Source organism: Penaeus monodon, chromosome 30 (assembly GCF_015228065.2).
Source record: "Penaeus monodon isolate SGIC_2016 chromosome 30, NSTDA_Pmon_1, whole genome shotgun sequence".
Lineage (NCBI taxonomy): Eukaryota > Metazoa > Arthropoda > Malacostraca > Decapoda > Penaeidae > Penaeus > Penaeus monodon.
In genome coordinates, this window is record NC_051415.1 from 14020386 (window position 1) to 14020737 (window position 352).

The window sequence follows — 352 nt, forward strand, 5'->3', positions numbered from 1 at the left end:
GCAGTGGTATGGCTTCTTTAATACCTCCACTGAAGGGGGGAGGTTATGTTTGCGATTGTGTTTATTGTTCAGTTGTTTGGCTTCTCAGTTTCTTTTGTTGTCAGGATACTTTAACAAAATAGACGGGTTTTATTGAATGTTTATTGGTGGCTTTGCCATGCGCCCAATGACCTGTTGAGATTTTGCTGACGAATTAGATCCGCTTTTGAGTCTAGGATTTAATGAAAGGATCCATCGTCCAGTGCGACCTATGTCAGAATTATGGTCTAATAGGAAATTTAATTTCCATTTGAATATTAAAATAAGATTTATTAGCGCTAGATATCTGCGGCCTCTGAGTGCTTTCTGGCTT